At 39.8% G+C, this 23,112-nt stretch overlaps 1 protein-coding gene across 9 annotated transcripts in view; it reads left to right on the forward strand.

The window, feature by feature from the left end:
• ELMO1 (engulfment and cell motility 1) overlaps positions 1-23,112 on the forward strand; it is a 490,805-nt gene that overhangs the window by 270,013 nt on the left and 197,680 nt on the right. The window lies entirely within an intron of this gene.

Below are 23,112 nucleotides of genomic sequence, written 5' to 3' on the forward strand. Positions count from 1 at the left end.
GAGTATATATTAAGACAGCCTTGCGTTTAATACTCTATTTGGGAAAAAGACATGTGGATTTATTTTTTAAAATTCCAGTTTTTAAGCTACCAGTGGATCATTTTCTTTTCTTTCTTCTGAAACAATATTTTTTCCTATAAGGAAAAATTGCATACCTTAATGAAATCCTCTTGCTTCCCGTATCTTACTTGTTCAGAATGCTTTCTCTAAGAAAGAAGGAATTATTGAAGAAAATAGGTAGTTGATCATGAAAAATGTAGTCAGAGATATGCTTATTGCTCTTTTTCTTCCTCATAATACAAAATTTAGGAGAGGATACCTGAAAAAGAAGGCATGATAATTTTCCTGCCTTTTGCTCAGTGGCATAATTTGGCTTTAACTGGTTAAGGCAAATCTGATTTAACCCGGCCCGCAATCTTTGTCAACACTGAGGCTCCTTAATAGTGGCTGCCTTCTATTCCGTCCGACAGCTATGGAGTCGACACACATATAAATCTTTCCTTGTAGGCTTAATAACATTGGGCGCCCAAGAAGACTGTTTATACAGAGAAATCTCGGGTGTTTGGTATTATTGTGAAAGCACAAATATTTAGTCACCTGCTTGAGAGCTTAAAATAATGGTCTGAAATGATTAATGGGAAGGAATCTAATGATTAAATTGGAAAGGGGGTTGTGTTTTACTTCCAGTGTAGAACTGACTACAGTCACTGCTAAAGGAAATTAAAATTTTCTGAACTTAATAAGGGAAAAGCTAAGAATTTGGGCCTGTTTGACCAAGCACAGCAGACGCTACCATCGTCCAGTGTGGGTGAGTGAGGGAGAGAAGCTGAAGCTGAAACTGACATGGAACTGCCATGGAAGTTCATTACTTATGAGCCCAAATTAGGGCATTTTTGCATCAGAAGAGCAACAGCCTGACCTGAGAGACTTCTGTGTCAGCCGCCTCAGGTTCACTGATCACCGGTGTTAACATTTCAGGTTACCTGGATCCTTGACATTACTGCTCATCGATTAACTTGATGAGATTTCTGTCCACTGTGTGGCTTACTGTGTATTCGGCTGAAGGATTAAAGTCCAGAATCAAACAAATCCTTCTGAATTCCTCGGTCTGGTAACTGTGACTATTTCATGTTTATCACAGTTTTCTGGGGGGACCTATAGAAAGCCACTTGCTAAAAAGCATTGCAGGACCACCTAAGAGTTTCAGAAACCAGAGAACAGTCGTGCTCTGCTTGGCTGGTACTTCTTATGCCCAGGTTATTGGTCTTCAATGTCCTTTTCTTCCCCTCCCTCATTTTCGTCCCCCCACACCACCCCCGGTGGCCTGCCTTGGCTGTCAGCGCTCAGTGTGGTGGCAGCAGGAGGTATGCTCTTTTGTGTTTTGGCTGCCATACCCAGCTTTCTGCTCTTCCCGTTTGTCCAACAGACACGTGTCTGTTATGCTGAGTTGGCACAAAACAGAGCTATGGTGGACTAGAAGGGGAATGTTGAGGATAAGGGCCAGCTTGGTTCTGTCTCTGCCACTCACGACCTTTTAGTTCTTGGGTCACATACTGGCAAACTTTGCTGTGCTCTTACCATCCCACATTCTCCCCAGAAGTAGATTGGAGCATGTGGGGGTGATGATTTGAGTGGTTGCATTCATTTTGGCTTCAACCTCAGTGGCAGAGGTAGCAGTAAGAGGAATACCCCGGAAACAGATAACACTCACCCTAGGGGAGCTAACTTGGACAAGATGGCCAAGTTTCAGGCTGTATAATGTGGATCTGCCTTGGACTCTCCTCCCTGTCACTGGGGCCCCATCAGGTGGGCAGACGGGAACCTTGGTGGCCGGAGTCTGAGCAGACAGCGCTGCTCAGGTGAGTGTCAGCTCTGTGCTTTGAGGGAGGGAATTGGCACAGAATAGGGACTGACCTCTGGCTGGTGTAAAGCAGCCTTCCCAGATTTTTGAGGACCTGGTAGTCAAGCCAGGAACCAGGACAGAATCCCATTCCTATGGGATGAGGTAACAGAGTAGGAATTCTGCACGTTCGGCCACAACTTGCTGCTTAGCACCTGGTCAGATCTGGTCTCTGCAATAAGGTTGGGCTTGGACAGTTGGACAACTTAGATAAAAAAAAGTGCATTTACTCATCAGTTTAATAAAAATCTGCTGATTGCTTACAATATGCCAGGGACTGTGATGGACACTGCAGGTATGCAGGTGAACCAGATATGATCTCTGTCTCCCACGGTCTTCCATTTGAGAAGTGTAAAAATGAGTTGGGACTCATATTTTTTTCCTATTAGTCATAAATGTATATATATATATATATATGCCCATTATCTGTTCTAAGGAATAATTTTTCCAATGTTTTGATAGTTTGAGTTTTGAGGTTGACCTGTACTCGACCATTCACTGACTGCAAAGGCCATTTGTGACATTTTTGCAAGGCTTACCAAAGACGCCCACGTTCTGAAGTCTACATGCCCAAATTAGTTGTATTCTGTTCATGAAATATTAAAGGATTGCTACATTCTGATTGAGTGCTAGACATCAAATGATGAAACACCCTGTAGTAAGAGGAAAATTGCTTTTTAATGGATTGCCTTTTGTTCATTGCCATATTAAATAAGTTACTAATAGGAAAAGTAAATCTGAGTGCACCCTTATGTTAGAAGAGCTATCTATTTTTCTTCTGAGGAAAATTAGTTTTACATGCAAATCCATCTTCCTTTGGTTTCTGTGTGTTTGCTTTTCTCCATTTCTAAGTTCATGGTTCTTCTTAGATTTGTGTTAATCATTGACCTGGAACGTCACAGTCACATGTAAGCAACTACTGAGACCAAAGAAGTACTCAACTGAAATTCTAACTGGTTTTTCTATAAAAGTACGAAGATTCAGTTTTCTAGAAATGCTTTGTCTTTTGATCTGATTTAAGGTCTTTGGAGGAAACTCACTTCTGAAATTGTATCTTGGTGTCTAAAGCAAACATATTAATGTTCAGTTAAATTACTAATGCCAAATATTTATGCACAGGGTTGTTTTTTTTTTTAGATTACTCTTAGAAAAGCACTATTTTTCTGGATCCCATTATTGATATCATAAGATGCAAATGTTTAATAGTGTGGTCTGGAAAACAATGCCTGTTTGTATTCTCCGAGCACTTTTTCAAGGTAATTGAAGTCCGTAACACCCCCAGGAGTTAATCAGGTCAATAACATCCACCTTTATTAATGAAGAGAAGACTTGTACCTACTGCATATTGTCTAGGGTCACTGAGCTCAAGTTGATGTTTGGGTTGCCCAAAGAACAGTGTGGAATGAGGCAGGAAAGTCAAGTGTTTGCATTTTGGCATCTGAGTGACCCGTTTTTGAATCACAGCTTAGCTACTAATTGGATGCCTTGGGCAGGCTTCTGCTCTGTTCTGAGCTTCTGGTTTCTTATCTATAAAATAAAGATAATATCTGCCACTCGTGGTTGTTGGGAGGATTAAATAAGATAATGGATATTGCTTTAGTTGGAAGATGGATAGCTTTTTTGCAAGTGATAGGATTTCACTTTCCATAAACAAACTGCAGGTTAAGTGATGGGGGTGGGGGGTGCGCTGCTTTAGTGACAGCTGGAACCAGGGCCCGGAACAATGTCCCTTGTTTCTTCACTCTCCACATTCTTGACTAAAAAATTTTTAAACCTGTTTTCTTCATGAGGCTCTTTGAAAGCAAGGCATTTTGTTTTCTCTCAGTTTCAATTTTAAAAATCTCAAAGAATACTGTGGACCTGGAAGTGGTCACAGATCTCCATGGCCTGAGTTGTAGAATTGGCAGCCCCCCTGAGAAGAGCCTGGTTGGAGTAGAGCGAGCCAGTTTTCAGAAGAAGAGTGTATTTGTGAGTGTGAGTGGGTGAGGGCAGTGGGAAGCAGGAAGTGACCACCTTACTGAAGAAGGGAGGCATAGCAAGGACAAATCCATAGATGCTTATGACGGTTGTGAAGTCCTTATGAAGAAACCCAGCTCCTAACAGGAGCTAAAAATGGCAACTGGTTTTTATCATTAACCACTGTCTCCAAAGCAATTGTAAGTTGTTGGGGGATGCAAAGAAAACTTGATTTCTGATACAAATAGATTAATTACTTATCCTTTGGATACATAGCACCCCATCCAGTTCTGTTCCAAATACATTTAGAGCTAGGATATTTCTTTTTGTCTTTCATTCATTCATTCATTAACTAGGGCTCCTCCTCTGTGAGTCAGTATATAATCCTTGATGACAAGGACTTAGAACACACACTCCATCCTCAAGCAGCTCACATGCTGACTGGAGAACCTTTCACATAAATAATTATAAAATATCTTTCTATTTGTAACATTATATTTAAGTTACATTAATGTTACTAGGAGGTGGTGTTCAGTTTTTTCTGTTCATAAGGAGCCAGGCAGGCTGAGGAAGGGAGAGCCTTGGAAGATGTCACATCTTCCAAGAAGAGATATTTGAGTGTGGACTCACGAAGATGAAGAGAAGAATAACCAGGCAGGCACACATGTGCGTGTGGTGGGCAGCAGCTGTTGGAAATTCCAGGCAGGGAGAACTGTAGGTGAAAAGACCAGGAGGTTCAGAGAATTCTACAGTCGGCCCTCCATATCCTCGGGTTCCACATCCTCAGATTCAACCTATCCTGGAACCAATCCCCAACAGATACCAAGGGATTTTACTTCAATATGGCTAAAGCAGAAGACTTGAGGGTGCAAGTAATGGAGGAGATTCTGGCAGAAGAGCCAAGAGTCAGTATAAGGATGTGCAGTGCAGAGGGGTTTGGACTTCACCAGGCAGTGGGAACCAGTAGAAGGATTTTAATAATAAGAAATGTTCAAGTCCTGGGTATAAAATTCCAGAATTAGATTTTGTTTTCTGGGTATGACAAGAATTTGCAAGCTTGATAAGGTACTGTGCCAGGACCAGGGACAAGCTTACCTTACTCTAGCCCTGGCCCAGATAGTCCATCAGTCTGGGTGCTTTCAGCTGCAAGTAAAGGAAATCTCAACCCCAAAACCCAAAATGGTCAATGTAAGAAAAACATCTACTGCATGTCACAGTTTCAGAGTTGAGTAGGTCCTAGGGTTTGTTAACTGTTCAGAGATGCCGTCAAGGACCCAAGTTCTTTACATCTATTGGTTCTGCCATTCTTGGTGTACCAATCTTGCCCTCATGCTGGTGGCAAGGTGGCAGCTACCATCACACGGTTCAGAGGAGCAAGAGGCTGTCTCCTCCAGTGAGTCTCTTTTAGGTGTGCGGAAATGTTTCCAAAAGCCCTTCAGCAAACTTTCTTTCATGTATCATTGGCTAACACTATGGCCTGTGCCTGGACCTAACCCAAACACTGAGAGGGGAATGGAACCTTCCAAAGGTCTGAGTAGTCATTAACTCCTCTCTAAATTGAAACCAGCCTTCCCTAAGTGACCACAGAATAATAGGTAGCTGAATAAAACTGGGGCTCTGTTAAGATAGGGGAAAAAGCTACTTGAAACCCTTAATTCTGTTCCATTACTTTAAAGAGTATTTTCTGTGTTTTCCTTGCTGCTACAAAAAAACTGTAAGAAATTGAAGTCAGATCACAGCCCTTTGTCATTTTGCCTTTATTGGGAGTTGGGAAAATGCACTGTTTTTGAAGTAGCAATTTCAAAGGTTGCAGAAAGATGGAAATTGAAGTTTGATTATAATGTATTTCATTTTTCATCACTAAGATGCCAGGGCACCACCACCTTACTTTCCTTTTAGCAAATGGCTATTTCCACTTCCTCAGTTATGCTTTTGTGTCTGGGTTATTCTCATGTGTGTTCTGAAGGGCAGATGGACCTAGATGGGTGATTGAATCCTTCATATTTCTCTGAGACAATTTTGCCATCTTCACCTGTTTGACCATATATAATTTGATTAAAATTTAATAATTGCTTCTCTTTAAAAAAAAAAAAAGAATGAAATCTGCATCACGCACTATGAAAATGTACAGCGTTTCCTTACTTTGTCTTTCAGTGGAAATATTTATTATAACACACCGGTGGTGCTGAGTGAAGCACCTTGTATGATGCATCACCCAGACACCTCTGCTTTAGCAAGTAAAAATAACACAGACGAGCAATCTGAAGGACTCTCTGGAGTACACAGCAATTAGAATAGACACTTAACTCCGGGACACTGGTGTTTTCGTACCTGGAGAAGTACCATCCATCAGTTTCATTCTTAGAACATTCTGGCTAAGAAAACTCAAGAAAATTAGCTTGTAACAATTAAACCTCTTAAGGACTTTTTTTTTTTTTTTTTTCCTTCTAATACTAGCTGGTACCCATGCTCCATGGAAAGTTGAAGCCTCTCAAATCTTGATTCTGTCTTCAATGTTTATATTCTACTTCGACTTTCATCCTCTACTTCAACGTTGAGTTTGATGTAAAAACAAACAATGTTTAAGGCCTGAGCCCAGATTTAGGAAGTTACATGTACTTTTGGCCCCAGTTTGAAGTGTCATAGGCGAGTATAAAAGTCACTCCAGAGTGGTTGTTTAGAATAGTTATAAAACTGATATCAGGATTTATGACAGGATTACCAGAAGACAGTGGGACTGAATGTAAGATTCTTGTCTTCAGAATCAGAAGCCCTGGGTAATAGGCATAACGGATTTGGTCTTTTGTCAAGGTGGTTAGCCGTCTTGCTTCTTCGTCTCCCGTTTGTAATGGGGAACCGTCATCATCACCATAACCATCATCATTCTCATCTGAGAATCAGATGAGGCAATGCATAGGTCAATGTGTTTTGCTAACTAAAATGCTCTCTTCTTGACGAAAGTAACATTAAGTTGAATATGCACAGATTCAGAGACACTGAGATGTATCCCATCCCATAGCAAAGCCAGCTCCTGTGCATTTAGTGGCTGTCTTAAGAATCTGAAGTTCTGTGGTGGTTTGTTGGGGTTTCAGAAGGCGATCCTTCTGGATACTTCTGAATTACAGTGTAACGTCTGTCTCCATAGGAAATGATGGCTGAGAGAAATGTAACTGGGCAGTTGGAAAGAATATATCAAGCACATCTCAATTATAAATGTATGAGGATAATTTATATTTATTGTAGGCTGTTTCAGGACTTGCTCCTTTTTACATTATTTCTGAGAAGATATATAGCTGGAAACTGTCAATATCCATTCCTATTGTCTCAGATTATAGAGCAAGAGGGAAGCCTGGTAGATTTGCCCAGCCTCATAAATAAAGAGAGGCACAGATGTATTGAAAGAACACAGACGCCTGTTGTCTTCTTCTGCCTTATAGAGATACTTTTCCTCCAGGTTCGTCTCAATCACCAAGTTTGGATGACTGTTCTGATTCCTCCCCTGACCCCTGCATTGGGAGGGTATCACATCCTCCTCTAAACTCCTGTAGCACTTTATCTGTGTCTCTTTTGTTATGCTTTCTATTGCATTAATAGTTTTTTTCCTTTTATTTCTGGCCCTGTTTCCCCTACAAGTTGAGGTGATTTATAGAAAAGCATAAAGATAATTTAAAAAGAAATAAATGGTGAAAACAAAGGCAAATAAAAAATAAAGACCGAAGAACTATGAATTTTTACAAAATGCACATCATAAAGGCCTTTGCATTTACTAGCAATGGACCTTGAATTTGGCCCAAAAGTCTATTTGTCCTAGGCAGGCAAGAGGAGCTAAATGATAGAAAACAGATCGGTGCCCATCTCACCTGAATAAATGCTATACAAAAATGGAAATGCTAATTTCAATTAATCCAAAATAGTATTTCATAACATTTCATATCATTTGTTAAAGATGGAATGAGATACATTGGGTTTTTTTTTTTTTTTTTTTTTTTGGGAATAGGATACATTCTTAGCATCGTTTTTTAAACTACTATAAAGCAACAAGCCACCATGATATTTAAAATGGTGGTAGCAAAACAGCTTTGCCATTAAAACCCAAAACTAGAGTAGGGTACATAGGGTGCTGGTGTTCACCAAGCACAGACAGAGGTATCTGTATTGATAGAAACAAAGTACTTTAAATTATAGACGATGAAACTATCTAGAAATCCCTGGAGAAACAAAGGAAAAGCTGTGACAATTAATGTAATTTAGAAGACTAGCTACATCGTGGATAAACAAAACTTAGTAGCATTTCCATATGTCAGTGGTAATTCATTAATTATAAAGTGGATTGAAAGGGTTTCTCTGGCAGTGGCAATAAAAATGTAAACCGCTTCAGAATAATCCCAATGGAAAATATCTTGGACTCATGTGAAGAAAACTGTAAGGCTTGACTAAGACATGCAACACAAGTTTCAAATATGTAACTAAACAAATGTTTCACTCCTGGAAGGAAAACATTAATATGTGACCAAGATGTAAGTTCCTCAGTCAGCGTGCAGGCTTCTAGCTCGTTCCAAAATACCAATGGGAACCAGGGCGGAAACTTCATGGAATGATGGTGGAGTTTCCTTGGGAAAAATAAGGAGGTGACAGTTGGTAAGGAGGAGCTGATAAAGAAGAGCAATGAAAAATGAGTGGAAATAAAATATGTTTCTTTCCGAAAAACATTTTTTTTTAAGAAAGTCCAAAGAACCCATTCATAATATGCCTTTCACCCTGGTTCACCTCTGTTGTGTTAACATTTTGCCAGAATTGCTGTATCATTCTCTCTCCCTTGACACACACACACACACACACACACACACACACACATCACAACATTGTTATAAAAATATGAATATATGTTTTTATGGCAGAAAAAATTTAAATATAATTTTAGGAAAAAATTCAAAATAAGTAAATAAAAGTGATTTGAAATTGTATCCAGTTCTGGTCAGTTGCTTCTTAGAGCAAAAGGTGCTAGCAGCCCTGCCTAGCAAGAGGCTACCAAGAATAGCTGTAGGGTGGAAGGTTCGGTGCCGCTGGATGAGGCATCGTGGAAGAAGCAGTGGCAGGAGCCTGGCTCAAAGCATCTTCAGAGCATCTGCTCACCATTGGAGGTCTGAGAGAGGCTCCCCACCACCTGCCACTCCCCAGTGCACATCAAAGGCATATGCAGTGAAACTGTCATCCACCTTCCCTTCTGTTCTTCTGCAGTGCTGAGGAAGTGGCTTACCTAAAATCCAGTGGTGATATACACAATTATATGGATTATACGGATTTCAGGACATGCAGCTTCTTATATAAGTAGGAACATCATTAAAAAAAAGAAAAAGTGGGCAGAAGACCTAAACAAGCAATTCTCCAAGGAAGAAATACAAATGATCAATAGGCACATGAAAAAATGCTCAGTATCACTAATTATCAGAGAAATGCAAATCAAAACTACGATGAGATATTACCTCACACCAGTCAGAATGGCCATCATTCAAAAGTCCACAAATAACAAATGCTGGAGAGGCTGTGGAGAAAAGGGAATCCTCCTACACTGCTGGTGGGAATGCAGTTAGGTGCAGCCACTGTGGAAAACAGTATGGAGATTCCTCAAAAGACTAGGAATAGACTTACTGTATGACCCAGTAATCCCACTCCTGGGCATATATCCAGAATGGACCCTACTTCAAAAAAGACACTTGCACCTCAATGTTCATAGCAGCACTATTTACAATAGCCAAGACATGGAAACAGCCTAAATGTCCATTGACAGATGACTGGATAAAGAAGAAGTGGTATATTTATACAATGGAATACTATTCAGCCATAAAAAAGACAGCATAACACCATTTGCAGCAACATAGATGTCCCTGGAGAATGTCATTCTAAGTGAAGTAAGCCAGAAAGAGAAAGGAAGATACCATATGAGATCACTCATATGTGGAATCTTAAAAATAAAATAAAAAAAAGAACATAAATACAAAACAGAAACAGACTCGTAGACACAGAATACAAATTTGTGGTTGCCGAGGGGGATGGGAAGGGACAGACTGGGATTTCAAATTTGTAGATTCTGACAGGCATAATGTAGAATAGATAAACAAGATTATACTGTATAGCACAGGGAAATATATATACAAGATCTTGTGGTAGCTCACAGTGGAAAAAAAAGTGACAATGAATATATGTATGTTCATGTATAACTGAAAAATTGTGCTCTACACTGGAAATTGACACAACCTTGTAAAATGACTATAACTCAATAAAAAAAGTTTAAAAAAATAAATAAAAAAAGAAAAACATAAAAGTAAAGAGATCACAGTAGTTAAAGGAGGCTGTTTGCATGGATGGCACCTTCACTCCTCATCTGGGAAATCAACCTCATGTTAAAGTTACTAGTCTCACTCCAAAACTGTGAAGTGTGAAAACTGCTTTCCCCTAGTTCTGCAGATAATCTGTCTCTTTCAAACCCACGGTCTGGACCCATGGGCTTTTTTTCTTTCTTTTTTTTCCCAGAGAGTTAATCACATTCCCTAGCATTTATCGTGGGGTTGTGTTGCACCAGGTTATGAGCCAAAAGGTCCTAGGATGTTGTAAAAGCAGAATATTAATTGAGAAAGATGCAATTAGAAGCATGAAATCAGGGAGAAAGTGTAAGCAGAATGCTGGAAGATTCAAATAGCTGGTAAAGTGAAATAAAATAGAACAGAAAAAGAAAGGAATTAAAACAACAGAATCAGAATGCCAGACTGCACTGAAATAGTGATGAAATGCTAAGTTACAAGGTTTTGAAAATCAAAGCAGACATGAGTAAAACAAAAACCCAGGAGCATGCCCTCAGTTTCCACCCTTAACATAATCCCTGTAGTGTTAGGTTGACCCCCAGGGAGTCCCCACTGTTTGGGAGAGCAGCAAAGGGCAGAAGGCTCTGAGGTACCTTATAAAACTTCTCATCCTTAACCTGAAGCCTTTGGATGGGGAGATTTTCCCGATTGCTGGAGGAGATTAGAAGACAGATGTCAGTGGAGTCTCCCAACCTTGAGCACTTGAAGATAAGTAGAAAGGATTTATTATTTTTTTTAAAAAAGACCGCTACCATTTATTATATACGTTCTGTTTGGCAGGCAATTCCATGAGGTCTGTTAACCCTTACAGCATCTCCATTTCTAAATGAAGGGCCTTCGAGTTTAAGTAGACTGAGGTCACAAAGGCATTAGATGCAGTTAACGGCTGTGGGAGGCTACTGCGCTGTTTACTTTTAAATACTGTGCAGAAGTATGAACCACGGCTTTCATTTTTTAAAGAATATCCTGTCTTCCTTACAGACTGTAAGCTCTTCGAGGACTAGACTCAGAGTGAATTCATGTTCCATCCTAGCCTCTGATCCAGTGTTTTACATAAAACCTGCATTTAATAAGTATTTACTGCATGAATAGACTAGCTTTCAATTTGCTTCAGGGTCGGTTCCAAAAATATTTTACAGACAGCACTAAATTTTTTATGAACTACTGTGTTCTACCCTGAAACCTCTCAAATAGCATCCTTTTTCCTTCTAAAGTAAGTGAGAACAAGTTATACAAAAGGACTCCTCTTCATCCCGCCCCCTCCTCCCCCTCCTCAGGGTAATTTGGTGAGAAGGCCTCTTGGGTCCAAATTTGAATTAGAAAATATCAACACTACAGTGTGTTCCCCAAAGAGGAAAAAGTGATCTATTTTCAATCTTGTGTTTCAGAACACACAGCTGTGTGACTTCCTAATTTATTATATTCCCATCTGCCTCCAGACAGCTCTCAGCTCATTTCTTCTTTCCTACCCACACCCTCGCTACGGGAAGCAGGGTGGACTTCACCCAGTCCAGAGCTTGGACTCCAGGGAGAGGCCAGCAAACTGCTCCTCCTAAGACGCCTCCTGCCCAATCAGGTGCACCCAGCACTAGGTCCCGAAGGGAGCTTGGCCCCATGGGATGGCTGCTATAGGTTGGAAAGCCAAGCCAGCAGCTCCATGAAGGTCCGTGCCAGCTGCCTGCGTGTCTCTCCAGAGTGTAGTCATTCCCTGCTCCAGACAGCAGGATACTCTTTGGGTCCCAGCAATCAGACCTGATGTGGCTTCCCTTAATTTGGCTTTCCAAGGGTTTTGGCCACAAGAACAGATTGCAGCTGTGGCCTGAGCATCTTTAGAAGTGTGAATCATTATTTTTTCTCCTGAAGATGCTATTTTGAGCTTTATAATTGCATATTTCCATGTTGTTTTTTCATAGAGTGAGTAAGGAGAATGACTTGCATTTTCTTAATAGAAATCTGCTGGTTTCTTTGCTCTTCTGTCTTGTATAACTCAGGCCAGTGATTCCTGAACCTGGCTGTGCATCAGATTCACTTGGGGGAACTTCTGTGAAATATAAATTCTTGCCATGGAATCCAGAAATAAAAACACTGTGTTTAAGCAACTCTCCAGTTCATTCCTAGGCAGCCAGACTGGCCTCTCCTGAGTTTGGGGATCTCTTTTGAACCCCCATGTCCCCCTCTCCCATGGTTATTTGGATCTGGGTTAAAAGGCTCTCTTTATGGGGTGTTAAGAGCTCTAGACTGGACACTAGAAGATCTGGATTCTAGTTCTAGATCCACTATTGACCACCTCTAGACAAGTCTCCTCTCCTATGTGATCTTCAGTTTCCTCTAGTGAAAACATTGCTGTTGCCCAGTGGCCGTCAGGTCCCAAACTACTGTGTTAAGCAGAGCCCTTTTTATGTACCCAGTATGGTGACCCTAAGCACCGAATTAGTTAACTAGAACCTTGCCATCATCAGTTCTTGGGTGACACGCGTAAAACCTAGATTAGTTAGTGGATTCTGTGCATGAGAATTAAAGAGATTTCCCAAAGACCTTGTGAGAAGGGGCTCCTGGTGATTAGGGAACCTCCCAGCATGGACCAGAGGGCTTCCCTATACAACTGCTCTCACCTTTGGAACAGAGAATTTAGTTAAATATATTTCTGTCTGAGTTTTTTTCCTCATTTGAAATATCAACTTTATTGCCAGCAGAGTTCTTTGAGAAGAATTAAGCCTTAATTTTGCCAGAACAGATAAAGGATATGGCAAAAAACATCCCTCTCACTTCATTCTCCCCTGCCTTGCTGACTTCACTCTGTCTTTTCCCACTTTGTCACCCTCTCGGCTGCGTGGCAGGGCTCCTGCCCCACTCCATGATGCTGTGGGGCTGTCGGGGGTTGAAGCAGCTGCCTCGCCCATCTTTACTTGGAAACTTGAGTGTTTAAATAATCCTGAAACTTGGAAGAAGACACAAACCTAAATCCAAATGCTACTTAACATTTCTGCAAGTCATACCTACCCCCACTCCGAGAAGCACAGCTCTAATGGCTCTTTGGCTTTTATTGGCTATTTAATGGTTTGAGGAATTGCTTTGCACTGAAGCCTGTAGGATCCTACCAAATTGCGCAGAATAGCCCAGCTTGACCGGGTCAGAACTAATCCTGCTCCCCTTCTGTGTCATCCATGGCATCAGAGGAAACCTCAAATTTAAGGCCTCATGGGGTTGACTGTTCAATCATCTTTTAAATTTTTGTTTTGGATTAGGAGTTTGCCTTAATGCATATACTTTAACAAATTTCCCTTCTAAAAATGAGATAATATCATGCATATTACTTTGTAACCTGATTCTTTTTACTTAAGGTGTTGCAGACCTCTTTCCTTTCAGTAAATGTATTCTGTTGCAGTTTATTCAAACTTTTAACAGTTGAATAGTATTCCATTTCATATATATAGCCATCTTGTGGCTCTAGATATAAATATTATCCAATCCTTCTCTTAAGTAGCATATATTTTACTTGGAGAAAAACAGACAGTAAACAAATGGAGAAGTATGTCACATGGTAAAAAATGCAGCAGAGAAAAATGAGATAGAAGAGGGAGGATGCATGACATAGCCTCACTGAGATGATGACATTGATCAGAAATATGAACAAAGTAAGGAAGTGGGCCAAGATACTATATGGCTGGTCAAGAGCTTTCCTGAAAGAACGAACAGCAATGCAAAGGCCCTGAGGCAGGAGTATCCAGCATTGGTAAAGAAGTGCAAAGAAGCCAGTGTGGCAGGAGCGGAAAGAACCAGGGGGAGAACAGCAGGAAATAAAGGGGGTTGGAGGGTGGAGAGATTCTGCAGGTCTTTGTAGGGCACTGTAACAAACTCGGCTTTTACTCTGAGTGAAAAGAGAAGCCATAGGACAGAACATACATATAACATGTGACTTACAATTTGAAAGAATAGTTTGGTTTATCTATTGAGATTAGACTACAGTGGAGAGCAAGTTAGTATACTCCACTGCAATGAGCGAGCTGAGAGATAATGGTGTCTTGAACTAGAGTGCTAGCTGTGAAGATATTGAAAAACTGTTGGATTCCAGGAAATAAAAAGGGGAATCAAGGATGGACAACTAGATGCATGAAATTGTCACTGAGACTGATGTAGGGCATAGAAGATCAGCAGTTGTGTTTGGTCATGAAAATTTTGACATGCCTTTTTGATGTTGACTTTGGATGTTGACTTTGCGGCTGGATGTATGTATCTAGAGTTCAGGGTATGGTTCTGAGCTAGAGATGTAACTTTGGGCGTCATCAGCATACAGACAATATTTAAAATTTTGAGATTGGATAAGAACAGTGAAGAGACTCCAGGACTGAGCCCTGAGCACCCAAAGTTGAAGACTGGGAAGAAGAGGAGGAACTAGAAGAAGAATCATAGGGATGTAGGAAAAGAACCAAGAGGAAGTTCAGTTAAAAATGGTGAAGGAGAGCTTGTCTGTATGAAACGCTGCAGACAGTGAAGTTAAATGAAGATTGAGAATTGAACATTGATTTTCAGCAATGTGGAAGTCAGGGGTGACCTCAGCGTGGTCTGAGGATCACTGCAAGGAGGTAGTGCAAAGTCAGGTTTTAGCAACGTTTATAGCTGCTTGACATGGTCATGACATTCAAGCACAGGATCATTTTTCTAGTGATTAATTTTTATTTCATTTTTTAAGAGTGTTTTTAGTCAACAGATTAGAAATGAAAGACAAACTCGTCCTTTACTACACAGAGTTTGAGAGGTATTGGAATAGATGACTTTTAAAAGTGTTTTGTTTTACAGTAGAGCAGAAAAAGAAGGTGGGAGCTGGAGGGAAGTTGCAGTCAAGGGGGACTTTTTTTTTTTAATCTTTTTTTGAGATACATGTTCTAGAACAGGGGTCAGCAAACTACTGGTGCTGGGACCACCACCTATTTTTAATTAATTTTTTTATTGAAGTAGTTGATTTACAATATTGTAGATACCTTGCTATACAGTAAATTCTTGTTTACCTATTTTACATATAGTGATGTGTATCTCTTAATCCCACACTCTTAATTTATCTTTCCCCACCCCTTTCCCCTTTGGTAACCATGGTTTGTTTTCTGTCTGTGAGTCTGTTTCTGTTTAGTATACAGATTCATTTGCATTATTTTTTAGATTCCACGTATAAGTGATATCATATTATGTTTTTCTTTCTCTGTCTGGCTGAGTTCTTTCAGTATGATAATCTCTAGGTCCATCCATGTTGCTGCAAATGGCAATATTTCATCCTTTTTATGGCCAAGTAATACTCCATTGTGTGTGTGTGTATTTGCCTCATCTTCTTTATCCATTCATTTATTGATGGACACTTAGGTTGCTTCTAGGTCTTGGCTATCGTGATGATCTTCTTACAACAATAAATATATGATTATGGGTATTGTTATTTAAGGCTGCTTAATATTTCATCATGTGGACCAACTATAATTAATTTGACCAGACTTTTATTACAGAATATTTAGAGATGTCTCCATTTTTAGTGGAAATAGCACACTGATGACCATCCTTGGAATTCCCTCTGATTATTTCCTGAGAATTAATTTTTAAAAGTTCTGTGTCAAATGGTCTGAAACTTTAAAGCTTTTTATTCCTTTACAATTTACTGGTAGAAAGGTTGAACCATTTGCACTCCACTTAGCAGGCATGTTGATTTAGATACAAGGCTTGGCACAGTTTTTTAAACTACTGAAAAAATTAGGGGTGGAAGAAGAAACCTAACTGAGATCGGGGGATCCTGGGAGCTGATACATAGATATGTAGGAAGATGGTCAGGTAGATAGACATATATCCAACAGCTACATTGTATATGGTAGAGTTTTATACTTGAAGGTGTGATATGTATTTATCTATACCACAGCCACATTGTGACTTTCCTGAGCCCTAGGAACTTGCCCCTTTGTGGGCTCCTTCCTCTGTAAAACAATATTAAAATTTATATTTTAAGGCTGCATTGGTAGAAAGATGAGTGTAATCCAGGTCGGATTCATTATTGTATGTTCATTATTATCCTACTTCTGTTTTTCTTCTGATTTTAAAAGCAAAGATAAAAACAATTTCATGGGCTTGAAAGTATCATGAGTCCGCAGAACCGTGCCTGCCAGGCCCCAGGATAGCTCAGCCCTGAGGATGCTTCTCTACTCTTGTGATATTTTTAATAATGAATAGACATGACTTATGACAAAAAATGAAAAACAAATAAGTCAGACTAAATTTATAAATATTCACGGAGTTTTGCTTCACTTTACCCACAAAGGGAGGAGGTACTTTCCTCTCTGCTCACACGTCCCACCCCATTTCCTCCCTGTCTGTGCGCTGTAATGGGAGACTTGGTTCCATCTCTAAAGAAAAGTAGAAGTTGAAACTCACTAGCTTCCCTCCCAAACTTGCTGTTACTTCTGATCCCTGGTGTCACCATTCAACCAGTCTCCTCCCTGAAACTAGAGGTCATCCTTAGTCACAGCCTCACATCCACAGCCAGGCAATGACCAAGTCTTGTCAAGTCAGCACCTAAAGATTTCTTGTTTTAAAAAAATTGAGATATATAATTAACATGTAACATTGTATTAGTTTTAGGTGTGCAGTGTAATGATTTGAGAAGGGAAGCTGATATATGTATATATTGCAAAATGATCAGAATTAGTTTAGTTAACATCCAGCACCTCACATGATTACAAATTTGTGTGTGTGATGGGAACTTCTAAGGTCTTCTCTCTTAGTTGTGTTCAAAGATCTAATACTGTTAACTATATTGCTGCTAACTATAGTCACTGTGCTATATATTACATTCCCCAAGCTTATTTATCTTATAAGTGGTAGTTTGTACTTTTTGAACACTAAAGATTTCTTCTGTTCCCTGATTTTCCTGTGGTTCCACTGCCATCATCCTAATTCAGAGCACCATGGTACTGCCTTCAACTTGCTTCCTTTAATGCATCCCTGTTCCATCCTGCAAACAGGACTTTAGCTAAGGCATTAATCAGATCTGTTTAATCTGATTTATTAAAATGAGATGGCTCCTATCGGCTCTCTTTTCTCTCAGAGTAAAGTCCAAACTTCTGTTTCCCACCCACACCCTCCAGGAATCCCAACATAGCATTCTTCCTCTTCACTCTGGACCTTCACACACGCTGGCTCCTCATCCTCGGACATCCATCTTCTGATCCTTTGCAACCCTACCTCAGACTCACTCTTCAGCACCGCCTCCCTGACAGCAACCTTTCACCCAGCTGGGCTTGACCCCGAACTCTCCCCATTGAGGCACATCTCACACTACATGGAGATGACATTGACTTATCTGTCTTGGCACAGTTTTTCCCTTCAGCTCCCTCTGCTTCCTAATTAGTGCAGTTCCATCCAGATTCTTACATAAGGTTGCCCACTAATCCAGCATGGATGAGAAGCTTGGAGAGGCTGCATGGGGGGCAGCTGGTGGGCGCCATGTAGAACTCGAGGGAAAACACATTTTGTTATAAAGTTGAATCCATTGGCTCTGGGACCATAACTTAGACGGTTAATAGTCAATAAAACCCCTCAGTCGGGACAAGCAATGTCACGTGGGATGATAGAAGACAGTGGGTTGGATCTTAGCCATAGTGTCTGACACAGGAAGAGCTCAGCAAGACTGCCTGGCACCTTCATCCCGATGGAGGCAAGCATTGGGAACTTGGCCCAGCAAGGTTTGCCTTCCGCTGTGCTGGGAAGCCCCAGATGGATATGTCACTATCCGTCAGCTGGAGGTCAGAAACCAGCAGGTGAGTCCTGCTAGGGCTAGATCATTACCAATAGGATCAGCATCTTTGTTCTCTTTATGTAAGAGTGGAGCCCAAGTTTCTTTGCTGATCCTGGCCTTGAGAGAAAGTCAGAAGCATGGGCAGTGGCACTTAGAGCTATTTTGGCAGGTTAGAGGGTTGGGTTTTCAAGTGATGAGGAAAGAAATTAAAACAAAAAGCCAAACAAAACCAAAATATATCTAACCCTCTGGCTGTGGACCCATTTTGCTTCTCTCTTAGAACGTTGGTCATTGTGGCTAGTGAGATGGTAAGAAGACCCTTGGACCTTTTTCTTGTTTTACCAGCTCTTAAGCCATTTGGCCCCTGTATTTATGCTGAAGATAATAAGCAATTTCTATTGTTTTGAAAATTCCTCTGGGTCATGACCTTGAGTCATTTGATTTCTATCTTTGAATAGTTCATGAGGTGTGGTTTTATGCATTTTATCTGAAGAAATAGGAAGAAAAAGATCTGGAAGGAGGCAGTCAAGTGGATTACTCTCTTGAAGTAATTGTGACTAGTGACTCATCACGGGTAACAAAGTCACTTGAGTGAATTTTGAATAGTGTTTTAAAAAAATGGAATAAAATAATTTTTAGAATGCTTCACAAGTAGCAAAGACAAGTGTTTCTTATATCAATTTTACATCCGTTATATCATTTTACATCCGTCTGTGCACTGGGAGGCAAGACAAGTTGTGTTTTGTGCTGTAGGTCATGGCTGAAAAAGTTTAAAAGCCCCCCTCTGCTGCCCCATCACGAGACAGTTCACCTTGAAATTACTTCCTCATAGAGCATTGTCTATTTTCCTATTAACGTATGCATTACACATTTTTGAATTAAGTGTGTTATTCCATCAGTTTGTCTTAACGGATGAGTTCCCTGCCTCGCAATGATACAAGTGAGGCTGATCATTGTCTGTCAGCATCTCCTGCGAGATTCCTGCTCACATCTTTTCTCTTGGTACCACTTCTGGCTTTCAGTGATTTCCCCCAATTTCTAGGTTCATTCCTCTAAGAAGGGCTTCTCTATAGATTAGAAAATGAGAATCGCATATGTGACATTTCCTACGTGTACATCAAAGGGAGCCACGATATACATCTTTAAAGAAAAGGACAGTGTCAGACTTTTGTGCCAAAAATGACTGGAGTCTTTAAACAACACATGTGTTCCTGATGTGCTTCAATGTTTTATCAGTTTTATTTATTTATTTGTATGTGGAAGAGAATATTTTGTTTTAAGTAATTCTAAGTGGAAAGCCATCAACCACTACTTATGTAAAAACCTGTACCTAAAACCCAAGCAGAAATACCTGGTTCAATGATAAATGCCCTTCCTCCCTCCTGGGCTCCCTTCACACACCACTGAGGGAACGTGAATGAGAATAAGTGGGGCCTGAGAAAGCAATTTTGAGGTCTCGACTAATCAGAAAATCACTGAATACTCATTCACTCCCACTCAAGCCTAAGACTGTGGAAAAATCCCTTATTGCTTCAGACCTTTAAAGCCTCCATAATCTGGCTCTGTCTGCTTTTCTCTGTTGCCTTTCTATACAACTCAAAACAAAACAAAACCCTAAACTAACTACCACGGCCGGCTTGCGTTTTGTTTAGCTATAGCCCACTTGTAGCAAGTCAGACTGCCTGATCTGTGCCTTGGCTCCTTGGCACTTTCTCCCGGAGATGCTTTTGGTCTCATACCAACCCCACCTCTGTGGCCGAGACTATTGGCACAAAACCTTTAGGGACCCTCCTCACTAATTTGAATTCAGTGTGCTTCTATAGGTCACCTGCCACGTTCCAAGAACTCTGCTCCCAAAATACATGATTCTTCATCATCTCTTCCTTCTGAGAAGCCAACTTACAGAATCATTAGACAAATATCTATTGAGCATGTATGATGTCCCACACCTAGTTCCAGACACTGGAACTTTGCTGATCTGTTGAAGATAATCTAAAAGTCAATTGTGGGATTATTTTTATGCTCTTCATTAACTTTTATTCTAACATCAGTGCAGCCATGTGAATAAAACTATTTAGAGATATAATAAAATCTCCATGCTTCATTTTAAGCTGTTCAGCAAAGCGGAGCTCTACAGAAACAAAATAAAAGACTAATAAGGCTATTTCCCCCAAAGTTATCCTTTGGTTTCTATCATTGTTTAGACAAGTGATATTTTATAGCACATATCTTATTTCTAAGTTTCCATAATGATATTATATGTTTTAGAGAGGATGGTATTTTTTAAAATAAATGATCGTATAATAATCACGCTTGACTTTTCTCTGCCATTTCTGTATCCAAAAACACCCACATAAAACCAGCATCATATACCATGTATAGATATTTTTTAAGATTCTAAAATCAACACATTAAAACTAAATTTAAAAAAAAAAACAGTGCATGTCCATTGCTGAAATTTTATAAAATGGGAAATATTTTTAAAGAAGAAAATTAAAGCCACTCACTATTCTGACACCCTACGATGACAGCTATAAGCAAAGTGGTGTGTGTCTTTCTAGCTTCTGCTGTGTTTGTGTCCTCACGTTATCTGTATATGCACCTATGTTTGCATATACATGCATATACTAAACATGTGAGATTGTACTGCCTCTGTAGTTCAGAATCCTGTCTTTCTCCTCATGCAGAATTATTATCCCTATAACATCTTTCTTTATCTTAAAATATCCTTCAAGGACATATTCTTTAATGACCAGAAACTACCCTACTGTGTAGATTCATCATAACTTGTATAATAAATGTCTATTTGTACACGTTGAGGTTTTCCCTAATTTTTACTATTATAAACACCCCTGGGATGATTATTCTTGTGGACAAATCTTACATTCATCTTTAGTCTTTTACTTAGAATAAATTCCTAAAAGTGAAATTGCAGGTCATGGATACCCGTAAGTTCTGGTTACCTATTGCCAAACTACCTCTGAAAAAGTTTTCTCAATGTTTATGTGCCCCTCAAAAGAATACAGGAGAGTAACTGTTCACCACACTAAGTACTGTCAGAAAAAGAACAACAAAACCAAGAAACCTCGTTGTTAACTTGAGAGTTCAAATGTTGTCTTCATCTCGGCTACTTTATGAGAAATGTTAAGCATTTTTTGATGTATGTATTGGCCATTTATATTTTGTGTATCAAAATGATTGGCCCTATCGTAATTACACGAGAATTGTGCATGCCTTGTGTTATACAAATAAGAGAAGCCAATGACATTATCAGGTGACACATGATTTTGAGGAAGATCGAGTCTTTGAAATCAGTGAGAATAGGTGATTCTAATTTGGAACATACATAGGGCGATCATTTTACTTTAGATATTTCAGATTGTTATTAAAATATTTAGAGGAGCTATACATTGACCTGCATTCTGAAATGATAACAGATTAACTTGTGGGGACCCAAGCCCCACTGTCAGAGGGACCTTTAAAAAACAGTCCCTTTTGTAGGTGCGTCAACCACTGTAGGGGATAGTCTTCCCTTTAGTGAGTTGACAAAAGCCTATAAGGTAGTATTTGACTTTTTAAGGGTTTAGATTCTTTTTTTTACTTAATACTTTTATTAAGAGAGTAGCACATGATACTATAAAGTACTTTAAATTATATAGGAGATTTAAATAAAGAGAATGAATGTCCTTCCCCATCCTCAGCCTGTTTCTTCTTGAGTTCCAGCTCTCAGCACTAACCTGGGTTTGGTGAACTCTTCAGGCCCTTTTTCATTGTAGATACTAATGTATCCTGGGGTGTGTGTGTGTGTGTGTGTGTGATATTATAGAGCTCATTGTTTTTAATGGCAAAGTAATATTCCAGAGTAACGTATGACCTAAAATAATGCTTGAAACATGAACGTAAACAATGTTAGGTTTACCTGCAGAGAATTTTGTTTATTTTAATCAATTGGAGAAATTGAGAGACCTGGGAGATGATCTTTTTGACTAATGATAATAGACAAGATATAGTAAAATGAGTATTTTTTTAAGTTATGCCAAATAAAGGAAGATGATGCCAAACTTAAATTGTCCCCTTTATTTAAATTTTGGAGCCAAATTAAATTTGGGGAGGAGAATCATAAACAGAAAGTGCAGCTTCAAGGAGCTCTCTCTGGGATTCTTTCTAGCAGAGCTGAATCAAAATGTCCAAAACTGATTCAGTTCTTGAACAAGAGTGCCACTCAAGACTCCAAAATACAGTTATGAAATCCTTGCTAGTTTCTTCTTGAAAGCGTGAAGCCAGCTTTGGGAAAAACAGATTTTTTTTTCTCCCAGAAACGGTCGTGTGGTGAGGAGTCTGAGGTGTATGTTTGTGTACGTGGGTGAAGGGATGAATGATTCATTTTCTTCTACCTACCATGCATATAAATGGAATCGTACAGTATGGAGCATTTTGTGTCTGGCTTCTTTCACTCAAGAGGATGTTTCTAAGAGTCACCCAGGTTGTTATGTACTGTTTCGATGCCAAGTGAGCTTTGCTTTGTTTTGTTTTCCTTCTCCTTTTAGTCAGGATTATTGAGGTATAATTAGCACAGTAAAGTTCACCCTTTTAGGTCTACAGTTCTTTTGTTTTGATAAATGTGGACAATTGTGTCACCACCACCACAATCAAGATAGAGACTATTTCTATCTCCCCCGAAAGTGTTCTTTTGACAATTTATTTTGCCTTTGACCGGTAGTCCTTAGCCAGTGGAAGGTTATGGGGTTGGGGGAAGGGGAGGAACTGGTGAAGTTAAATCTAACCTGACTGCCTTAAATCTTCAGTAATCTTATCTACTCAACTTTTAGGATTACACGATTCCTTGATGAGAGTGCCCCTGCCTTTTGTGAAGCATGTAGAAAGTGATGTCACAGTAGAGACAAGAGATGGCATATGCGGCTCTCCACTGGGTTACCACACTTGGATGAACTTGGTGTGGTAATTTCACGGGGTAGACCAGAACCTTTCCCTGATGATGACCCAAAGAGCTCATGCCCATCATTCTGAAATTCTTCACATCATCTTTAACTAGAAATCAATAATGGCCAGAACCAAGTAAGAAAGACTTGCTCAAGAAAACAGGGGGATATAGATGATGCCATGAGGGTAAG

This window comes from Camelus dromedarius, chromosome 7 (assembly GCF_036321535.1).
Source record: "Camelus dromedarius isolate mCamDro1 chromosome 7, mCamDro1.pat, whole genome shotgun sequence".
NCBI lineage: Eukaryota > Metazoa > Chordata > Mammalia > Artiodactyla > Camelidae > Camelus > Camelus dromedarius.